Raw genomic sequence first — 23,116 nt, 5'->3', positions numbered from 1 at the left:
GCCGCACTCCACAGGCAGCAGCGCACAGGGCGCGCCTCGGGGGAGAACCACGGCCCGCGGGGTCCGTCCGTCCTTCAGTCCACAGCCCCGTCCCCCATTTTTGTCTCTTCATGGGTTACAAAAGGAGGAACTCGCCTTGGGCCCCACGCTTTCTGGGCATCGGGAATTCCATTTGGCATTGTGCATCCATCCACTGGACGGGCTTTGTGGGGAGTTCGTCGCGCTGGTGTCAACTAGCAAGTGAGGTGGGTTCAGTTCTTCCCAGGTGCCAATGATTGCGGCGGAAAGGCAACGGTATAAATACCCTTGATAGCCTTTTCTCCTTAACTGGGTGGTGATAGCGGTGGGTGTTCTAGGATAGTCTTCAGTGTAATAAATTTGAAGCAATGAAGTGAAAAGTAGAACTGTTTCCGCCCGGTTTCGAACCGGGGACCTTTCGCGTGTGAGGCGAACGTGATAACCACTACACTACGGAAACCGGCTTGAAGCTCCTCTGCCGTCATAATTAGTCAGGACACACGGCGGTATTTTATTACTCATGAGAATTCTGAACTTCTGTGCGTCCCTTTGAGCTTGGTAATGGGTATGAGCGCACAAGAAAAGGAAGTTTCAGCACTTGGAAGGCTGAGGCGTGAGAATGGCTACTGCACTGAGCTGGGATTGCAGCACTGGATTCCAGCCTGGGAGACAGAGCAAGAGCTGTGTCGAAAGAGAGAAAAGAAAGAAACAAGGAAAGGCAGTGTTCACGCCGGATGTGGTAGTATAAGTGGACATGGGAGTCCCGAGAGAGGCTGTAGCGGCGACCGGAGAGAGACGTGACAGTGGCAGCGGAACCGTCCGGCGTTGACAGTGGGCATGGGAGTGGAACAGCAGGGATGCGCTGGCACGATTTCCTGAGAGGGGACGTGCAGGAGAAGCTGCTTGGGGAATGGGAGGCCGTGAGTTCGTGATTCTCCTGCCTCAGCCTCCCGAGTATCTGGGACTACAGGCATGTGCAACCATGCCTGGCTAATTTTTGTTGTTTTTTTTTTTTTTTTTTTTGAGACCGAGTCTCCCTCTGTCACCCAGGCTGGAGTGCAGTGGCGCGATCTCGGCTCACTGCAAGCTCCGCCTCCCGGGTTCACGCCATTCTCCTGCCTCAGCCTCTCCGAGTAGCTGGGACTACAGGCGCCCGCCACCACGCCCGGCTAATATTTTGTATTTTTAGTAGAGACGGGGTTTCACCATGTTGGCCAGGATGGTCTCCATCTCCTGACCTCGTGATCCGCCCGCCTCGGCCTCCCAAAATGCTGGGATTACAGTTGTGAGCCACTGGGACCAGCCCGGGTCTCAGACTTTTAGTGAGCCTGTGCCCTTGGGCCATGAATTACCACAGGTTTTCAGTTTCTTCCCACTCATAGGTGGGACAGGAGGGCTAGAGGGGGCCGGAGGTGGGTATTTCTCTTCCCCCAGGTCATTTAGCCTCCGGTAAAGTAGTTTTTCTTGAGGACAGGCCGGGTGAAAAGCAGAACGTGTGTGTTTCAAAATGGCTACGTTTCCCCTCCCCCTACTGTAATTAGGAGGGGATTATTCTGCGATCTTCACTGAGAACCTGGTAGAGCTGCAGGTGAAATGCATTACAGTGTAGGGCCCCCTATGACTGAGGTCCCCTGGAGATTTCAACTCTCAGACTCTACAGAGAGCCTCCAGCAATTCTTCAGTTACTGTTCTGTCTTCCTGCCTTGGCTTTGGTGCCCATGAGTTTCTGCTCTGGTAAGTCGTGATTCTTTGTGTCTGCCTGTCTGCCTCTCATACTTGGGAGGCAGTGGTTTGCCCTGTGACCTCATTTCTCTGGATCTAAGAAGAGTTGTTGGTTTTTTCAGTCTATTCAGCTTTTTACTTGTTGTTAGGACCAAGTGATGACTTCCAGGCTCCTTCTGTGGTGGGCCAGAAACTGCAAGTCTGACCACAGGCAGTTTCCCTAGTTGGGGCAAGGCCTCAGCACCAAGGGACAGACCTCAGGAAGGCCAGGGGTGGGGTGAGCCGGGCCCTGAGATGATGGGAGCATTGGGTGGACCTACCTCCCTCATGCCAGAGCTTTAACAGGTTTTGTTGGCACAAATGTGTGGGGAGGGGGTTTTTCATATTTTTTGGCAGTTTTTACAGTAGGCCTCCCATGCCCTTGTCTATTTCCTTCTCCATGCAACAACGCTGGAGGAGTTTGTTATGAGGGGAGGATTCTTGTCTTCGCTTTTACACTCATATCCCAAGCCCCAGCCCTGTGCCTGATATGGAGGAGGAAATAGATGTCAGGTCAGGTATGATGCCAATGCTAGAATACATAACCAAACAATATTTTGAAAAACTAGAAATAGAAACAAGAACACGCAGGACCCTAGAATAAGAAAGCATAGCTTGGGCACAGTGGCTCATGCTTGTAATTCCAACACTGGGAGGTTGAAATGGGTGGGTCATTTGAGCCCAAGAGTTCAAGACCAACCTGGGCAACATGGCAAAACCTTGTTTACAAAAACTACAAAAATTGGCCAGGTGTGGTGGCACATGCCTGTAGTCCCAGCTGCTTGGGGGTGCTGAGGTGGGAGGATCATGTGAGCCCAGAAGGCAGAGGCTGCAATGAGCTGTGATCGTACCATGGCACTCCAGCCTGGGTGACAGAGACCCCGTCTCAAAAATAAGAATAAAACATTGTTGGATTCTTGCCAGAGGCTGCCTGCAACACACCTGTAACTCTGCAAATTTTAACATGTAGTGAAATCTCATTGTTTTAATTTGCAATTCTCTAATAATGAATTATATCATTATATTGTTTTAATTTGCAATTCTCTAATAATGAATGATATCATCATCATTCGTTGTATAATAATGAATGATATCATCATCATTCGTTGTATAATAATGAATGATACAAGTTGAGTCTATTCCTTGTTGCGGTGAGGAAGAACTCGCCCCATGGGAACTGTGGGTCATCTCAGTAAGAGAGCGTTAGAGGAGGCTTAGTGTGGGGTTAGGACTCTCGTTAGTGATCTTGGGGGGCATTGAAGGACGCAGGGCTTTGCTTAGGTTACCCGCTCCTGAGAAGCAGGGCTGATTCCACAATGGGTGTGGCGACAAATCCTGTCCAGCAGGGGGCAGACCAGAGCCACTCACATTAGCCCGGGGAGGGGGTGGGGGGGATTTGTGGTATTAATATTTTTGCGGCTTGCATAGTGACCTTGTTTCTGTCGGTGCTCAGAAAACATTACAGATTATCTTGCTTTTTCCTCATTTCGTCACAATTACAGAGTGGCGTTGTCTGGTGTTTGGTGTGCTCCTGTGGAAAGCCTGGCTGAGAGTGCCAGGCCAGGTTTGAATTGTCAGGGGTGCTTTTCTCTTTTCCAATATTTTTCAACATGATGAATATTAAAATAATGTGCTTACTATTTAGAGAAGAAGCAGACCTCTTTATTTTTATTTTTCAGAGACAAAGTCTTACTATATTGCCCACACTGGTCTCAAACTCCTGGCTGTAAGATTCTCCTGTCTCGGCCCCCCCAGTAGCTGGGACTCTGGGGGATTTCTCGTGTGCTACCAAGCCGAGATAATTTTTTTTTTTATGTTTTGTAGAGATAGGGATGGGGTGGGGGCCGTCTCCTTATGTTGCCCAGGCTAGTCTTGAACCCCTGGCCTCCAGCAGTCCTTCTGCCTTGGCCTCCCAAAGTGCTGAGATTTCAAGTGTGAGCCAATGCACCCAGCCAGAAACAGACCTCTTATAAAAAATAAAGAATCTGTAGTAAGCAAGTAAGCTGAGGCATATGTTCGCCTTCAGTTGATAGGTAAAGATCATTCTAAACGAATGATCTAAAAGGTCATTTCTAAATTAACACAGAAATCACAAAGATTGGTACTTGAACATAATATCTGTTTATCAAAATACCGATGCATAAAACAAACGGAGAGAAAAGCCCAGTCATCACACATTATGTCAAGGAAGGGCTAAGGGAAGTACAAAACCACATTCTTCTGTCCTGTGACCTCTTCCCAGCCCCCGCGGCCAGTTTCTTGTCCTTGGCCTTCAGCCCTCACATCTCAAGCTTCTCCTTGGTGATATCCATCCCACCCTCCTCCTGTCCCTGCTTCTGCTGTCCTTGTAATCGGCCCGCCTTTCTCCAACAGCACAGACCTCTTCCTGCATTCTGGGTACATGATCCAGGGACCGAGTTTCCGTTGCCTTTATCTCACCTTCCACTTACTGGACGCAGAGCCCTATTGCCGCTGCTGACTAGCAGGGGCAGTAGGCATCTTCCTCAGCTCTTTTTCTTGGGGCAGAAAAGTCTCCAATGGAGGGGAGGGAAGAAAAGGGGAAGGGAGAGTCCTTTCCCTGGGGTTTGACACCCAGTAGTTCTCTGACTTCAAGCCCATTGTCTGGCCCTGGCAGCTCCTGAGATTTTCTGATTCTTTTTCTGAAACTACATACAGCAGATTTAACAATAGATAAATACTAGCCCTTAGCACTGATCCCCCAGGACCGACACGGGCAGGAGTCCTTGTAGCTCAAAGAGCAGCAGCTGGCGGGGGCGCTGAGTAAGGCCATTTTGGAGTGGAAGACTGGATTTGGAAGTCAGGGAGCCTCGTGTTGCATTGCAGCTGGGAAACAGGTGCAAATGGAGAACGGGGTGGGCTGAAAGAAGCAACAATCTGCTCCAGAAAAGTGATGGGAGGATCAGGGGCCACTCACAGTCTTCACTGGGAGGCACAGAATATCCTCACTCGCACGTCATGCCAGAGACTGGGGCTCACATCTGGACCTCTGTCATGCAGGGCTGCCCTTCAGCCTTGTTCTTTCTTCCCTGTCTACACCCCCGCACCTTCCCCCGCTGCCCCCAGCTCCCCAGAACTGTGAGGAAATGTGCAGTGGTGATGACTCTCAGCCCCTCACTCTTCTCCCTGCAGCTTCTAACAGAGTCCACCTGAGTCAGACTCGCCCAGGCCCTGTTACACTTGTGGGTTCCAGGACTCCACCCCAGACCGCCTGAATAAGTATCTGGGGTGCAGCCTGGGATCCGTGTTTATGACAAGATCTCACGTGATATGGATGTGCCCTAAGTGTGAAGACCAGGCTTGAGTGCCGCCTGCTGCTGGTGTTTCCTAAGCTCTGCGCGCCCTGGCTGTTCCCACCCGCCACCTGTCCTGGAGCCTTGCCTACCGAATTTCTTGCTGTCTCTCTGTGGCTGGGAGCTCCTTGACAGCAGCTTGGTCTTGGTGCCCAGTGCCTGGAACTCAGTGGGCCTGAGTTAATGTTTGCCTTTCCTGCCTGTGTGTGGGAGGTAGGGGAGTGAGCTGGTGGGGAGCACAGGTAGCTGTATTTCTGTGACTGGTCAACTCACACAGTGGCTCAGCGCCCTGCTGGAGGGGGCCCATCCCACTCCACAGTCTGGAGGAGATGCTGAGCCTGCAAATAAAACATGTCAGTGACAGCCCGTGGGGTGGGACAGGGCCCCACTTGAAAGCAGAAACAGAATCCCTGGTGAAAGTGGTTTAAATTGGAGAAGAACGTGCTGGGATTCAGTATAGAGTTTCATGTGGCTGTGAAACCAGCTGAACATCCTCAGGGTGGCAGGAAGGCAGTAGAATGGCGCCCAAAGTAGGATTTGAGTACACGCTCCACTGGAGCCAAGGGACAGGCCTTTTGCTGTGCCTCAGACAGAATTATCCAACTCCCCAGTGTAAATCTGGGCGGCACTGCCCAGCGTGCATCCTGAATGGTTTTGGGATGAGGTGATGGCCATTCTGCTTTATTCTACAGAGGCTTAAGGTGTCAGGGATCCCACAAGCTCTGAGGGCGCATCAAAGTGGATTTAGCCTGAGGTGGGCTGGGAGACCAGGTGGGAGCTGGTGCTGCAATCCAGGTGCAAATGATGGTGTCTTGGACCAGGTGATAAGAAGTGGCCTCCTGAACTTATTTGGAAGGTAAAGCTGGCAGAATTTGCCGACAGTCTAGATTGGGGTGTGACAAAGGCATTAAGGGTGACACCAAGGGGAAAGACTGATTACCTTACCCACAGGGGTGAGGAGCAGGTGGCTGGGGAAGCGGGTGACTGGGGAGGACAGGCTGGTTCGGGGGGCTGGGGGAGGGAGCGGGCTGGCTGAGGGGGGAGCGGGCTGGCTGGGGGAGGGAGCGGGCTGGCTGGTGGGGGGAGCGGGCTGGTTCGGGGAGGGAGCGGGCTGGCTGGTGGGGGGAGCGGGCTGGTTCGGGGAGGGAGCGGGCTGGCTGGTGGGGGGAGCGGGCTGGCTGGGGGAGGGAGCAGCAGGGACCTACTTGTGTGCAGGTTAGGCTTGCAACGCCGCTTAGACATCCTAGTTCCTCTTGCCACCCTCTCCAAGCCACTATCCCCTGTTGCCAAGCCTGAGAAATGACCTAACCCATCTCCCCACACTCACTTTTTTACATCCAGCCACTTCATGTTCTAACTTCTATATTCTGAAAGAGTGCTCAAAAGTCAAAGTCTGATTCGAACTGCGCGTGTGGCCAATCTTCCGTGGTCTCCTGTTGCCCTTGAGGGAATGCCTGGCTTCCTTCTTGTGGGTCACGACCTTCTTAGTCCAGCCTTGCTGTGACTTCAGCTTCTCTCTGCATTTCCCTGTCCCTGGCACTTTCTCCCCATTGAGCTAACTCCTCGTTCTTTAGTCCTCTCGTCCTCCCAGGACCGTCTCTGTCCCCACTGGGTCCCCCACTCAGGTAGGGATCCTGTTGTGTTGTGCACCTTTCACCCCCCAGTTCCCAGCCCGCAGGCTCCTGCTGTTTCAGCAGTTGGTGTCTCGTCCGTGTTCACACTGGATCCTTGGCCCCCAGGCACAGGGCCTGATGCTTTCTAGGCTTTGGGAACACAAGTTAAGCCCTGAAACAGGTGGATTTGCCAAGTACCTGCTGCCAGGTGAAGCCTCTTCTCTGACGGTAGGATCCAAGTGGTCCACCGGGGCCTCTGCGGTGTCTGAGGTCTGGTGCGGCCAGTGGCACTGTGTCTGCCTTGCCAGATTCTTCAGAGCTGTTTGAGCTGCCACGTGGCTCCCTGCAGTTCCTCCCCCTTTGCAGTCGGAATCACTGCCATGTTTCTCTCAGAATTCTGTGGTGACTCCCTCTTCCCATAGTTCTGGAACTATTTATGAGTGCTTGTGAGTATGGGGCCATGGGATCCTAGCCCTCCTTCCTCTAAGCTTTTGGAAAGCTGCTTTCCCCAAATTTGGCTACCATTTGTCTTATTAATAGACTTTATTTTCTAGATCACTTTTGGGTTTACAGAAAATTGAGCTGACAGTACAGAAAGTTCCTATTTACCCTTTTTTCCCCCAACTCCCAGTTTTCCATTATTAACATCTTGAATTAGTATGGTACTTTTGTTTCAACTGATGAACCTGTGTTGATACGCTAGTATTAACTAGACAAGTATTAACTAAACTCTGTGGTTTACATTAGGGTTTATTCTTTTTTTTACAAAGACTTTTGCTAAGTGCAAAATGCCGTGTATCCGCCGTTATAGTGTCATACAGAATAGTTTCAATGCTCAGCATCTCTTGCACTCTACCTATTATCCCTGCATTTTCCCTGAACCGGGGCAACCACGGATCTTTTTACTATTTCCATAATTTTGCGTTTTCCAGTATTTTGTATAATTGAAACTATACAGTATGCAGTTTTTAGACTGGCTTCTTTCCCCTAGTAACATGCATTTATGGTTCCTCCATGTCTTTTCATAGCTTGATAGATCATTAATTTTGTTGCTGAATAATATTCCATTATGAGGACAGAGCACGATGGGTTGATTCATTCACCTTTTGAAGGGTATCTGGGTTACCTCCAGTTTTTGGCAATTATGAATAAAGCTGCTATAAACATTCACGTTCAGATGCTTATGGGGGCAAATGTTTCAACTCATTTGAGTAAATACCTAGGAGCATAATTGCTAGTTCCTATGGTAAGGTCATGTTTAGCTGAGTAAAAAGCTGTCAGACTGTCTTTTCAGGTGACTATCACTTGCCCCGTGCCCTTGTCAGCATTTGGTGTTTGCCATTGTTTTAGATTTTAGCCATTTTAACATGTAGTGAAATCTCATTGTTTTAATTTGCAATTCTCTAATAATGAATGATATCAAGCATCTTTTCATATGTTTATTTGCCATCTGTACATTTTCTTTGGTGAGATGTTTCTTCAGATCTTTTTTTTTTTTTTTGAGACGGAGTCTCGCTCTGTCGCCCAGGCTGGAGTGCAGTGGCGCAATCTCGGCTCACTGCAAGCTCCACCTCCCAGGTTCACGCCATTCTCCTGCCTCAGCCTCTCCGAGTAGCTGGGACTACAGGCACCCGCCACCACGCCTGGCTAATTTTTTTTTGTATTTTTAGTAGAGACGGGGTTTCACCGTCGTCTCGATCTCCTGACCTCATGATCCGCCCGCCTCGGCCTCCCAAAGTGCTGGGATTACAAGCGTGAGCCACCACGCCCGGCTCTTCAGATCTTTTGATCATTTATTTTTATTCTTTGAGACAGAGTCTTGCTCTGTAGCCTAGGCTGGAGAGCAGTGGTGTAATCATAGCTCAATTGCTCAATTCCTGGGCTCAAGCAATCCTCCCACCTCAGCCTCCCAAAGTGCTGGGATTACAGGTGTGAGCCACCACACCAGCCTGCATGGTTTTTAATTGAATTGTTTTCTTATTGTTCAGTTTTTTTTGTTTTATTTTTTTGAGACAGAATTTTGCTCTTTCTCCCAGCTTGAAGTACAGTGGCATGATCATGGCTTACTGCAGCTTCCAATTCCTGGGCTCAAGTGTTCCTCCTGCCTCAGCCTCCCGAGTAGCTAGGACTATAGGCAAGTGTCACCACACACAGAACATTTAAAAAAAAATTTTTCTCCCTATGTTTCTCAGGCTGATCTTGAACTCCTGGGCTCAAGTGAACCTTCCATCTCAGCCTCCCAAAGTGCTAGTATTGCTCGTGGATACAAGTGCCTTATTAGATATGTATTCAGCAAATATTCTCTCCCAGTCTGTGCCTTATCATTCCATTTTCCTAACAATGTCTTTGCGGAGCAGAAGTTTTTAAGTTCAATGAAGTCCAACATACCAGTTTGTCTTCACAGATCATGGATCATGCTTTGAAAAACTTCCCCAGATTTTCCCCGGGTTGTCTTCTAAAAGTTTTGTAGTTTTGCATGTTAAATTTAGGTCTATAATCCATTTTGAGTTAATTTTTGTGAGAGGTGTAAGATCAGTGTCTAGATTCATGTTTTTTTCCTTTTTTTTGGCACATGCATGCCTGAACATTCCAGCATCATTTCTTGAAAAGACCATACATTATCTGTTGAATTGCTTTTAATTCCTGTCAAAATATCAGTTAAGTATATTTGTGTGGATCTGTTTGTTCTCTGTTCTTCTTCATTGATCTAGTTGTCTATTCTTTTGCCAACACTATACTTTCTTGATTGTTGTAGTTTTATAGTAAGACTTTAGGTAGTATTAGTCTTCAACTTGTTTCTTCTTCAATATTGTGTTGGCTCTCCTGGGTCTTTTGCCTTTTCGTATAATGTTTAGAATCAGTTTGTCAGCATTTACAAAATAACCTGCTGGGATTTTGATTGGATTACATTGAATCTGTAGATGAAATTAGGAAGGATTGGCATCTTTAAAAGATTGAACCTTCCTATCCATGAACATGGAATATCTTTCCATTTACTTAGAACTTTTTTTGATTTCATTAGATTTCCTTATGTGGACCTTGTACTCATTTTTTTTTTATTTATTACTAAGTACTTTTTAAGTGCTAATGTTAAGTGTTATTGTATTTTTAATTTTTAAATCTCAATTGTTTATTGCTGGCATATAGGAAAGCAATTGACTTTTGTTTATTAACTTTGTATCCTGTATTTTAAAACTTATGATCTTTAAGATGGAGAGCAACCCTTCAATGATGAGGAGAGATACAAAATAGAAATAAAGATTTTATTACTTATAGGTTCTGGTAGCATATGACATGCTTGGAGGCCCCCCACACCGCGGTTAGGTTAGGGAGTGCAGGCAGGGAGAAAGAATGCAGAAATTAGAAGTGTATGTTGGAGAATACAGTGTGGGTGGCTTTAAGTTCAAGGGCAAATACCTGAATGGTCCATTTAAAGGAAGCGGTGGGAAAGTGGGGGAGCCCAGGCAACCAGGCAGAAGAGGTTCCTCCAAGGTTTTTATCCTTGGCCACTGGCTTGGGTCATTAGGGTGTGGTGTTCTAATACGTAGGCGGCAACCTCTGCTGTGTCAATATCATTGAAATTGACCCTGTAATGTCTAGGCATTAGACCTTGTGCCTTATCATGGGTGCTGTTTGAGTAGCAGAGACACTAAAGGCTACTGGAGAAACCTGAGTCAGGCACCTAGTAAGGCCTCCGATGAGCCTAATTAAACAAGCAAGCAGTCCGAAGGTACCCGCTATGACTTGAAATCTCATGTGCAGCCATCCATCCCACGACATAGAGTATGCAGGGCTAGTCGAGTGGGCTGTATGTAGCTGTCCCATGCGGAGGTGGGCACCAGGAGGCAGTTGTGCACAGCAGGTATCTGGACTGACCACCTTGAGGAACTGGGAGATGTAGAACCTGAAAACTGTGTCAAGGGTGACTGAGCTCTCCTTCTGACATAGGAAAGTTAAACTTCCCTTAAAAATGGGTGCTGAGGCAACATAAAATTATGATAATTCACTACATAGTAATCTTGCTACAATCTGGCTGGTGCAGTGGCTGATGTCTGTAATCCCAGCACTTTGAGAGGCCAAGGCGGGCAGATCAGCTGAAGTCAGGAATTCACAACCAGCCTGGCCAACATAGTAAAACCTGTTCCCTGCTAAAATTACAAAACTTAGCTGGGAGTTGTGGATCATTCCTGTAATCCCAGCTACTCTGGAGGCTGAGGCAGGAGAATCGCTTGAACCCAGGAGGCAGAGGTTGCAGTGAGCCAAGATCAAGCCACTGCACTTCAGCCTGGGCAATAGAGTGAGACTCCATCTCAAAAAAAAAAAAAAAAAAGAAAAGAAAAAAATCTTGCTATAATCATCTACTAGTTCAGGAGTTTTTGGTCAAAACTTTGGTATTTTCTACATAGACAATCATGTCATCTGTGAAGAAAGTTTCTTTTTTTCCCCCAACCTGTATAGCTGTAATTTCCTTTTCAAAATCTTCTTCCATTAGTTAGGACTTCAGTACAATATTGAATAAGAATGATAGTAGGGGACATCCCTGCTCCTGATCTTACGGAGAAAACACCTAGTTTCTCACTAACCATTAAGTATGATGTTAGCTAGTTTTTTTTCTGTGGATGTTTCTGTGTGTGTGTGTGTGTGTGTGTGTGTGTGTGTGTGTGTGAGTGTGTCTGTCTGTCTTTTTAGAGATGGAATCTCTCTATGTTGCCCAGGCTGATCTCAAACTCCTGGCCTCAAGCAATCCTTCTGCCTTGGCCTTCCAAAGTGCTGGGATTATAGGCATGAACCAGCATGCTGTGCCTACAGATATTCTTTATCAATTTGAGGAATTCCCCTCCATCCTAGTTTACTGAGAGTTTGTATCATAACTAGGTGTTGAATTTTGTCAAATGCTTTTCTGCATCTATTTATGTGATCATATTATTTTTCTTGCTTAGCCTGGTGATGGCATGAATTACATAGTTTTTTGTTTGTTTGTTTGTTTGGAGACAGGTTCTCACTCTGTCATCCAGGCAGGAATGCAGTGGCACGATCAGGACTCACTGCAGCCTCGGCCTCCTGGGCTCAAGACATCCTCCTGCCTCAGCCCCCCCAGTAGCTGGGACTACAGGGATATGCCACCATGCCTGGCTAATTTTTGTATTTTTTATTAGAGACGGGGTTTCGCTGTGTTGGCCAGGCTGGTCTCGAACTCCTGAACTCAAGTGATCTGGCTGCCTCAGCCTCCCAAAGTGCTGAGATTATAGGTGTCAACCATCTTGCCTGGCCTTGATTTGATTTAATACATATGAGTCTTTTCATATAGTCTCTTTTCTTAGTGTGAATTTTGGTAGATTGTATCTTTTAAGGAATTAGTCTATTTCATCTAAGTTATCAAATTTGTGAGCATAGTTGTTGAACATATTTTATTATACTTTTAATGTCCCTGAGATCAGTAGTAATGTCCCATTTTTCATTTCTGATATTAGCAATTTATGTCCTTTCTCTATTTTTTGTTAGCCTCGCTGTAAGTTACCAATATTACTGGTCTTTTCAAAGAACCAGCTTTTGATTTTATTGATTTTTTTTTTTTTTTTTTTTGCTATTTGTCTTTGTTTTCAATTTCATTGATTTTTGCTCTAATTTTTATTATTTCTTTTTTTCTGCTTTTTCCAGGCTTACAGTATGCTTTTTTCTCTAGTTTTCTTTTTTTTTTTTTTTTTTTTTTGAGACAGAGTCTTGCTCTGTCCCCTAGGCTGGAGTGCAGTGGCGCGATCTCGGCTCACTGCAACCTCTGCCTCCTGGGTTCACGCCATTCTCCTGCCTCAGCCTCTCCGAGTAGCTGGGACTACAGGCGCCCGCCACCATGCCCGGCTAATTTTTTGTATTTTTAGTAGAGACGGGGTTTCACCATGGTCTCGATCTCCTGACCTCGTGATCCGCCCGCCTCGGCCTCCCAAAGTGCTGGGATTACAAGCGTGAGCCACTGCGCCCGGCCGCTTTTTTCTCTAGTTTTCTAAGATGGAAGCTTAGATTATTGATTTTAGATCTTTGTTCCTTTCTGATATAGGCATTTAATGCTATAAATTTTCCTTGTAGCACTGCTTTCACTACATCCTATAAATTTTAGTAAGTTCTATTTTCACATTTCATTCAGGTGAAAACATTTTTAATTTATCCTGAGACTTTGACCTATGTATTATTTAGAAGTGTCTTATTTAATCTGCACATATTTGAGAAACTTCCAGCTATCTGTTACTGATTTCTAGTTTTTATCCATCGTGGTGCAAGAGCATACTTTGTATATTTTTCTTTTAAATTTTTTGAGGTGTTTTTTATGGCCTAGAATGTGATTTATTTTCTGGATATTCTATGTAAACTTGAAAAGAATGTGTATTCTGCTGTCAGTGGCTGAATATTCTATAATTGTCAAGTTCAGTTGTTTGATGGTTGAGTTCAACTATGGTTGAGTCGTTTGACATATTACCTTCTGCCTCATGTATTTGGACAATCTCTTGTTAGGGGAACACATTAAGAATTGTTGTGTTTTAATGGAAATTGACCTGTTTGTAATGTCATGCTTCTATTTATCACTGATAATTTTTGTTCTGAAGTCTGCCTTGTTTGAAATTAATATGGCTATTCCAGGATTTTCTTGATTTGTGTTAGCATTATATATTTTCATCCATCTCTTTATTCTTTATCTGTGTCTTTATATTTAAAGTGGATATCTTGTAGACAACATGTAGTTGAGTCTCATTATCTACTCCGTGAGTCTCTGCCTTTTAACTGGTGTATTTAAACCATTTATATTTAAAGTGGTTATTGGTATAGTTGGATTAATGTCTACCACATTTGTAACTTTATTCACTCACTTGTTCTTTGCTTCTTTTTTTAAAAAGCTTTCTTTCCTTCTGTCTTCCAGTTTTAACTGAGCATTTTGTATTATTTTATTTTCTCTCATCTCTCAGCATAGCAATTAAACTTCTTTTTAAAATAATTTAGGCTGGGTTTGGTGGCTCATGCCTAGAATTCCAACACTTTGGAAGATTAAGGCAGGAGGATGGCTTGAACCCAGGAATTCAAGACCAGCCTGGGCAATACAGTGAGACCCTATCTCTATTTTAAAAAATTAAGGATTCCTTAGGGTTTTCAGGATACTTTTGCAACTAATTTATAGGTAATTTTCGTTGTTTGTTTTTAAGATAAGGTCTTGCTGTGTCACCTAGGCTTGAGTGCAGTGCTGCAATAATAGCTCACTGCAGCCTTGAACTCCTGGGCTGAAGCAGCCCTCTCACCTCAGCCCCTCAAGTAGCTGAGACTAAGGTATGCACCACCATGCCCAGCTAATTTTTTTAAAACAATTTTTGTACAGATGGGATCTCATTATGTTGCCCAGGATGGTCTCAAACTCCTGGGCTCATGCAGCCTTCCTGCTTTGGCCTTCCCAATTGCTGAGATTACAGGCATGAGCCACTGTACCTGGCTAGTTTATAAGTAATTTAAATCCATTCTCAAGTCCACTTCATGGGTAGTGTGGGTACTTTATAACAGAAGCATTCACATTGCTATCATTCATTTAACTTATCCATAAGCTATATTTACCCAGAACACTTTGCTATTATTATTTTGAAGTGATCTATTAGGTCCATTAATAATAAGAAAAATTAAGGTTTTATTTTACCTTCATTTATTCTTTATCTAACACACTTCCCTTCTTTATGTAGCTCCAAGTTTCAGAAATATAACATTTTCCTTCTCTCTGAAGAACTTTAACACTTCTTACAATACGGGTGTACCGGCAACAAATTCATCCAGTTTTTGTTTGTGTGGTTTTTGTTTGTCCGAGAAAGCCCTTAATTCTCCTTCATTTTCTAAAAATTTTTATTTATTTTCTAGTGTATATATTTCAGGCATACAACATGATGTTTTCATATAAACAAACATAGTGAAATGATTTACTATAGTCAAGCAAATGAACCCATCCATCACTTTACATAGTTACATTCTGTATGGTAGGAGCATCTAAAATCTACTCTTAGCAAATTTTCAGCATACGGTATTAACTGTAGTCCTCATACAGTCTGTTAGATATCTAGACTTATTTTATATAACTGCAAGTTTGCACCCTTCGACCAATATCTCCCAATTTTCTCCCACATCTCGGCCCCTGGTAACCACTGTTCTACATTTAGATCTTTAACTCATTTTGAGTTGATTTTTGTATATGGTGAGAGATAAAGTCTAATCTCATTCTTTTGCACATGAATATACAGTTGTTTCAACATCATTTATTGAAGAGATTGTCCTTTCCCCATTGTGAGTTCTTGGCATCTTTGTTGAGAATCAATTGACTGTAAATACATAAAACTTATTTCAAGGCTCTCTAGTCAGTTCAATATGTCTGGTTTTATGTCAGTACCATGCTGTTTTAATTACTACATGAAGGGGTGGCCTGCCCCTCCACACCTGTGGGTGCTTCTCGTTAGGTGGGACGAAAGACTTGAGAAAAGGAATAAGACACAGAGACAAAGTGTAGAGAAAGAAAAGCGGGGCCCAGGGGACCGGTGCTGTGCTTACAGAGGACCCACACCGGCCCCAGCCTCTGAGTTCCCTTAGTATTTATTGATAATTATCTTTACCATCAAAAAGATAAGGGAGTGACTGGACAATAGGATCATTGTAGGGAGGAAATCAGCAGTAAGACATATGAACAAAAAATCCTTGTAACATCAATAAGTTTAAAAGAAAATGCTGTGCCTTGAGATGCATATGCGAATATCTCCATAAACCTTTTAGCAGTATTGCTCCAGCAAGCCCCACCTTATTCCTAAAGGCGGTTTTCTCCTTACTCAGTAAACAAAGCACACAAAGGGTTTTACCTGGAGATGTTCCATCGCCCAGGGACGGGCAGGAGACGAATGTTTTTCTTTTTCTCTAGATTTAAGAGAATGGTGATGACCTTTAACCATAAGCAGCCTTTAGGCACTTGTTTAACAAAGCACATTCTGCACCGCCCAAAGTCCTTTTAACCTTAAGTCACCACAGCACATGTCTCTTGCAAGGACAAGGTTGGGGGTAGGGTCACAGATTAACAGCATCTCAAATACAGAACTAAATGGAGGCTCTTATGTCTACTTCCTTCTATATAGACACAGTAACAGGCTGATCTCTCTTTCTTTTCCCCACATTTCCCCCTTTCTTTTCAACAAAACTACCATTGTCATCACGATACCGAGATTACATACTTCACAAGGTAATAGAATATCACAAAGCAAGTGGAGGCAGGATGAGTTCACAGGGCGGTGTTAAAATTGAAATTAAAATTGCCAACGAAATTTTTGGGCACGCATAGTCATTGATAACATTTTATCAGGAAATAGGGTTTGAGAGCAGACAACCTGACTGGCCAAAATTTATTAGGTGGGAATTTCCTCATCCTAATAAGCCTGGGAGCACTACAGGAGGCCGGGGCTTATTTCATCCCTTCGGCTTCAACCGTAAAAGGCGGCACGCCTCCAAGGGGGTCGTTTATAGGCCTACCCTCAGAGCGCATTCTCTTTCTCAGGGATATTCCTTGCTGAGAAAAAGAATTCAGCGATATCTCTCCTATTTGTGTGCAAAAGGAGAAAAGATATGGCTCTGTTCCGTCCGGCTCACCGGCGGCCAGTTCAAGGTTACCTCCCTTGTTTCCTGAACACCACTGTTATCTCGTTCTTTTTTCAAGATGCCCAGTTTTCGTATTGTTCAAACACACGCCCTCTACAAACAATTTGTGTAGTTAAGGCAATCATCACAGGGTCCTGAGGTGACATATATCCTCCTCAGCTTGCAAAGAAGATGATGGGATTAAGAGATTAAAGTAAAGACATAAGAAATTACAAAAGTATAAATTTTGGAGAGCTAATAAAATGTCCATGAAATCTTCATATTTTATGTTTTTCTGCTGTGGCTTCAGCCAGTCCCTCAGTTCAAGGTCCCTGACTTCCCGCAACATTCTCCCTCCCTTTCCCTCTATATAAATGTGCCATGGCGATGAAGGCTTGTTCGTTCTCTCGATTTTGGCGCAGGATTCTTCGACTGGTCCGGCACACTAAAAACAAACCGATTAAACAGAGACACATAATTCCAAAATTTACTGCAGTAGAGTTTCCAATAGACTTAATCCAAGTCGTGGGGTTTAATCCATAAAGATTTTTTGCCACTTGATCTAACGCCTCAGCTCCAGGCACAATATTTAAGTGACTCTGAGAGGCTTCAAAAATTTGTTCTTTTAATTTAGAAATGTCTAAAGTGAGATTATCTTCTCTTCCCTGTAAATGGCGTCTTACCATGTCCCAGTGATGTCTAGACTCATTATAAACTTGGGGTGTAATACAAAAATCTGACGTATTCCAGTCACACTGTAACTGGAAACGATGTTCCAAGCTCATGAGCCTATCTCCCATCCAAATGACAGTTTGTCTAAGGTCATTAATTTGATTAGCCAATTTTTGATCGACACCAGATTGTGAATTCCACAACCTTGTGGAATTCTTTTGCCAATTGTCAACAAAGCTTACTGTCTGAACAGAAGAGTGCAATGCGACTCCTGCCACAGCGGCTGTAGCTGTGACTGCAATCAATCCCATAATCACTGCATACAGAACTAAATGGAGTCTCTTATGTCTACTTCCTTCTATATAGACATAGTAACAGGCTGATCTCTCTTTCTTTTCCCCACAACTACAGCTTTGTAGTATGTTTTGAAGTCAGATAGTGTGATGCCTCTAGCTTTGTTCTTTTTGCTTAAGATTCCTTTGGTTATTTGGGGTCTTTTGTGATTCCATATGAATTTTAGGACTTTTTTTCTATTTCTGTGAAGAATGTTATTGGAATTTTATAGGAATTATATTGAATCTGTAGATGGCTTTGGATAGTATAATAATTTTCACAATATTCTTCTAATTCATGAACACGGGATATCTTTTTATTTCTGTGGTCTTTATTTCATCAATGTTATATAGTTTATGTACAGATCTTTCACTTCCTTGGGAAAATTTATTTTTATGTATTTTGGGGGGTAGCTATTGTAAATGGCTTGATTTCTTTTTTGACAGTTTATTGTTAATAAATAGGAATGCTGTTGATTTCTGCTGGACGCAGTGGCTCACACCTGTAATCCCAGCACTTTGTGAGGCCAAGGTGGGTGGATCATGAGGTCAGGAGTTCGAGACCAGCCTGACCAACATGGTGAAACCCTGTCTCCACTGAAAATGCAAAAATTAACTGGGTGGTGCACACCTGTGATCCCACCTACTCGGGAGGCTGAGGCAGAAGAATCGCTTGAACCCGGAAGGTGGAGGTTGCAGTGAGCCAAGATCTCACCACTGCAATCCAGCCTGGGCAACAGAGCGAGACTGTGTCTCAAAATAAAAAAAAGAAATGCTGTTGATTTTTTATGTTGATTTTTGTAGCCTGCAAGTCTACTGAATTTATTTCTTAGTTCTAACCATTTTTTAATGATGTCCCTAGGGTTTTCTACATATAGAATATGTCATTTACAAACAGGGATAACTTAATTCTTCCTTGCCTATTTGTTTGTTTTTTGAGAAAAGGTCTTGCTCTGTTGCCCAGGATGGAGTACAGTGGCGTAATGTTGGCTCACTGCAACCTCTGCCTCCTGGGCTCAAGTGATCCTCCCACTTCAGCCTCCTGAGTAGCTGGGACTACAGGCATGTGCCACTATGCCCAGCTAGTTTTTGAATTTTTTTGTAGAGACAGGGTTTCATCATGTTGCCTAGGCTGGTCTCAAACTCCTGGGCTCAAGCGATCTGCCCACCTTAGCTTCCCGAAGTGCTGGGATTACAGGTGTGAGCCATCGCACCGGCATTCCTTTCCGATTTGGATGCCTTTTATTTCTTGTGCTTGTCTATTATTGCTAGTTCTTTCAGCACTGTGTTAACTAGAAGTGGCAAGTGCGGATCCTTGCCTTGTACGGAATCAAATCTTTTTCTTTTTTTTTTTTTTTGAGACGGAGTCTTGCTCTGTCACCCAGGCTGGAGTGCAGTGGCCCGATCTCGGCTCACTGCAAGTTCCTCCTCCCAGGTTCATGCCATTCTCCTGCCTCAGCCTCCCGAGTAGCTGGGACTACAGGCGCCGGCCCCACGCCCGGCTAATTTTTGTATTTTTAGTAGAGACGGGGATTTCACCGTGGTCTCGATCTCCTGACCTCGTGATCCACCCGCCTCAGCCTCCCAAAGTGCTGGGATTACAAGCATGAGCCACTGTGCCGTGCCTATTTTCCTTTTATTCTGTTGATGTGGTGTATCACATTGATTGATTTGCATATGTTAGACTAACCTTGCATCCCAAGGATAAATCCTACTTTCTCCTTCACTTTTGAAGAATAATTTCACTGAACGTAGGTTTCTAGGGTGGCATTTTTTTTTCTTTTAACACTTTAAATATTTCACTACTCACTTGTTGTTTGCATGGTTTATGACAGGAATTCTGATATTCTTATCCTTGTTCTTCTACCAGTAGGGTGTCCCCCCGACAACCTTCCCGCACCTTTTCAGCTTCTTTCATGGTTTCCCTTTTTGTCCTTGGTTTTGACTATGATATATCTAGGTAAAGCGTTTTTGTTTTTTATTCTACTCAGTATTCTCTGACCTTCCTGGATCTGTAGTTTGGTGTCTGACACTAACTGTGGGAAATTTGTAGCCATTATTACTTCAAATACCTTCCCTCCCCTCTCCTGCCCTTCCCTTCCCTCTTTCCTCATCCCGTCTTTCTCTATTGCCCAGATTGGAGTGCACTGGTACAAACATGGCTCACTGCAGCCTGGACCTCCTGGGCTCAACTGACCCTCCCAGCTCAGCCGCCCAAGTATCTGGGACCACAGGCACGTGCCATCATGACTGGCTATTTTTTTACTTTTACTTTTTGTAGAGACGGTTTCAGTATGTTTCCCAGGTTGGTCTCAAACTCAAGCAATCCTCCTGCCTCGGCCTCCCACAATGTTGGGATTACAGGCATAAGCAACGACACCTGGCACTGTTCTGGCTTTTTTCCCACTGTTTCCTCATATTCAGTTTGGGAAGTTTCTATTGAGAGATTCTCTGTAGCAAATTCTCTTTTGAGATATACTTAAGTTCAGAGATTCTTTCCTCAGCTATACCCAGGCTACAACTAAGTCCGTTAAAGGCATTCTGCATTTCTGTTATGTGGTTTTCATTTCTAGTGTTTCTTTTTAAAAATTCAAAAAAACAGTTTTGGAAAATTATTTTTTTTTCCTTTTTTGAGATGGAGTCTTGCGCTGTTGCCCAGGCTGGAGTGTAATTGTGCGATCTCGGCTCTCTGCAACCTCTGCCTTCCAGGTTCGAGTGATTCTCTTGCCTCATTCTCCTGAGTAGCTGGGATTACAGGAACCTGCTACCATGCCCAGCTAATTTTCGTATTTTTAGTAGAGATGGGGTTTCACCAGGTTGGCCAAGCTGGTCTTGAACTCCTGACTTCAGGTGATACACCAGCCTCAGCCTCCCAAAGTGCTGGGATTAGAGGCGTGAACCACCACACCTGGCTATTTTTTTCTTTTTTAAATAGAAACAAGGTCTCACTTTGTGGCCTAGGCTGGTCTCGAACTCCTGGACTCAAGCTTCCCAAAGTGTTGGGATTACAGGTGTGCGCCACTGCAGCCAGCCTCTTTTTATTTTATTCTTTCTCAGAGTTTCAATCTTTCTACTTATATTATCTGTTGTTCTTTATATTGTTCACCTTCTTCATTAGCATCCTTAGCACGTTGATCATACTCATTTTAAGTGCCTGTTCTGATAATTCCAAAATTATTGCCATATCTGAATCTGGTTCTCCTGCTTTCTTTTCCTCTTCAGATTGTTTTCTGTTGCCCTTTAGCATGCCTTGTACATTTTCGTTGAAAACCAGACATGATGTATTGGGTAATAGGAACTTAGATATATTGGCTTAGGGAGATGGTTGGTGTTTGTCTCGCTAGGAGAATTATGCTGTGTTTCCTATTTGCTGTAGCTGTAGGTGTCTGAGGCTTCAATTTCCTCTAGTGTTGCTTTTGCCTCCTCTGGAAAGCCCTTCTGAAATAGTCTGAGCCTTGCAGTTCTCTCACTGGGAACCCCCGTTGCTGTACGGGGGTCCTGCTGCCGTGGAGGTGGGGAGGGGAGTATTCCCCCATCTTGTGATTAGGTCTCAGTGGTTCTGTGGTCTCTGCTCCTGCTGTATGACCTCCGTAAGTGCTGCTCAGCTCCCCTCCCACTTAGATGTGACGGGGTGGCTAGAGGGGCTAGCGTTGGGTCATCGACCCTCCCTGGGTCAGGCTTTCGTCTAGACTCCCATGTGTGCCAGCCTTTGTTGCAGCCTGTGGAGGAGAACAGAATACTCTGCTGCATTTCCAAATGGTTGCTTTTCCTCTGCCCTCGCTGGAGGCATGAGATTTCCCTCCAGTCTTCACAGTGGGGACCTGCTGGGGCTCCTGGAGATAAAACTCAAGAAAGTGTGGGAGCCCTCAAGGCTGGGGTTTTTAACTCTAACTGGTCCAGCCTCTGCCTCCAGCAGCTGGTTTATTTCAGTCTAGTTGTTCCTGCTTGTTCTGGCTCCAGGGCAGGCTTCTCCTCTCAGGCTTCTGCTTCTGGGGAGCTGTGATGTTTTGTATTAGCCTCTCTCTCTCCAGTTTTCAGGGCAGCAGTTTGCCCTGTGATTTATGAGGAGCTGTTGTATTTTAGTTTGTTCAGTTGTTTTCTCGTAAGTGTGACAGTGATGCCGCTGAGCTCTTCATATGGCAGAGCAAAAATCAGACGTCTAGGATGCCTTTTTACCATGCCAGAGGTTCCCTCCCATAGCGGTCAACAGAGAAACCTAATTATACTTCAGCATTTTCTCTGCACTGACCTTGCTGAGTTTCATGATCTCCTGCTTCTCTGACACACTGAGAGCAACTTGTTCAGCAAGAAGGTGACAGTTAGAAGCTGTGGTCAGATGCACTAAGTCTCTGGCCCTACAATGAGCTCTCAGGTTTGTAATAGATGATAGTTGGGCTCCGGCTCGCGTGGGGTTCACCCTTCCAAAACCAGCCTCGGGCCCAATAGAGACCCAGCCAAAGCCAGTGCTGCCCAGCTTACCTGCTGCTTCCCTGTTTCCCAGTTCCAGGGCTCCCTCAGAGCCCCTGCTGACCAGCTCTTTTCCAAGGCCACACTCCACGGGAGGACTGGAGAACATCTCAGGGAGGCAGCCACAGCCGCCACTGCGTGGGGCCCCAGCAATGACGTGGTTTTGGACCTTTGTCTACAAAATCTTCGACTTGTTACTGGGAACAGAGGTGAGAGGTCCTCGGCCTGATGTGGACTGTGGCAGCCGGTACTCGGGGGTCCGCTGGCTAGAGGAGGAGTCCCCTAAGTCTCATCAGTGTGGAGGGCCCCCTGAGCCTTGGCCTCTGATGAACTGAATTCTGGGCCTTGGACGCAGCACAATTCCCAGACACTGCACTGCCTGGAGCCAGAGTAGACAAAGATCCTGGGAAGGAAGAAGAAAGGAAGTGGAGTTGTTGCGAGGCCTGGCCCTGGCCTACAGATTCTAAACTGAAGGCTCCCATCCTGGAGTTCGGGTGGAAGAGCACCAGCATTATTAAACTTGAAACAATTATTTTAAATTACTTTTGAAAATACTTATTTTTTAACCTTTAATAACCAGAAGAGTTACATTTGGAACACTTTCTAGATCAGTTCTTATTTATTTAAAAAATTATTTATTTTTACAGAGATGGGGTCTTGCTTCGTTGCCCAGGTTGATCTTGAACTCCTGGCCTCCAGTGATCCTCCCACTTCAGCCTCCTAAAGTGTTGGGATTATGGCATGAGCCACTATACCCAGCTTTGTATCAGTTATTAGATGTTAGAAACTAGAGGCTTAATTCTGGAAAGCATACCTTGACAGTAGTTTAAATGTGAAAAAGTGTTTTTAGAAACAAATTTTGGCTGATGTGAACACAGATTCATTGTAGTATCTGATGTTGTCACAGTCTTCAAGAGAATAAAAAACAACCATTTGCCATCCTTGGACACATGTGTTGAAATGCATGCTGCTGTGTGTGCAAATGAACCCACTTTTATACTTGTATTATTTTGCATTGACTGTCTATTTTGAATTTAAATAATCATGCTTTGATGATTCTTAAGTTTTTACTTTATGGAATTGTTTGCACTGACCATAAAATACAAATAAAAGAAATAAATGTGAAATAAAAAAGCGGTCCAAAGAGGAGCTCATTTCTTTGGGAGGGGTTAGGGGTGGGAAGTAGGCTGGAGAAGGAGTCACCACGGCCCTGGGTATGGTGCTCAAGGAAAGAGGTGATTCCCTGCCCTCCAAGGGGATGGAGTAGGAGTACTTGCCACTCCCCAAGTTGCCCCTAGAAGAATCACATGGA

General features: G+C 44.8%; 1 non-coding gene and 1 pseudogene across 1 annotated transcript; both read right to left on the bottom strand.

The window, feature by feature from the left end:
* The window catches only part of LOC116470665 (forkhead box protein O1-like), a 41,592-nt pseudogene that overhangs the window by 18,095 nt on the left and 381 nt on the right, over positions 1–23,116 (bottom strand).
* Positions 406–478, bottom strand: TRNAV-CAC (transfer RNA valine (anticodon CAC)). Its single transcript has one exon. It is a non-coding gene; the product is annotated as a tRNA-Val (tRNA).

The sequence above is a fragment of the Hylobates moloch genome, unplaced genomic scaffold (genome assembly GCF_009828535.3).
Source record: "Hylobates moloch isolate HMO894 unplaced genomic scaffold, HMol_V3 SCAFFOLD_6, whole genome shotgun sequence".
NCBI lineage: Eukaryota > Metazoa > Chordata > Mammalia > Primates > Hylobatidae > Hylobates > Hylobates moloch.
The sequence above is the reverse complement of the archived record's forward strand: the minus strand, read 5'-3'. Positions and strand labels throughout refer to the sequence as shown.